The following is a 734-nucleotide window of genomic DNA, read 5'->3' on the forward strand; positions in this document are numbered from 1 at the left end:
ATGTAAAAACAATCTATAACAAAACATACAACTTGAACACAATCTTACTCTTCCAAAATACCTAAGGTCAATTTCTTGTTGAATTTCAATCCATTGCATTTTCAAACCAATTTTATTTCACTTATTGAAAGTTTTATTCATGAGGTGATGTGCGTATCTGACCTTTGTAAAATTTGTGTCAAAGATCATAACTCAGAACTCAAAAGTATTGAAGTTTTCCAGTATTCCTGCAAAACGCTGGGCAAAATGAACAAACTATAAACAGATCGTTCTGTTTGAATTGAAAAAGAAAATATTAGGACCCTTTTCAAACTCTTACGAACAGAATTTTTAATAATCATTTCTGGGTAACTGTTAAAAAAATATTATAATTATTAAGTTGTACTAAAGGTGTAATGTGTAACCTTAAAATTGAACCCATGTATGTTCTTGTTAGACATAGTGGTCTATATCAATAAATATGATCAAAAGTTTAGAACATTTTAATACTAAAACTAATTAGACTAACTGTCTCATTTGTTGTACAATTCGACCAAATACCATATTCCACGACCCAACTGAATTGGACTGTGCATGCTCAAACCCCCATTTTAAACCATGAAAATATTAGTTCTGAAAAAAGCCTGCATATATTAAAATGCCTGTACATGTACTACAAAACTACAAGGGCTGCTAATATCTAAATCTTAATATTTTGTGAAACAAATACTTAATAAATAATAAGATCTTGTGAA

The sequence above is a fragment of the Mya arenaria genome, chromosome 2 (assembly GCF_026914265.1).
Source record: "Mya arenaria isolate MELC-2E11 chromosome 2, ASM2691426v1".
NCBI lineage: Eukaryota > Metazoa > Mollusca > Bivalvia > Myida > Myidae > Mya > Mya arenaria.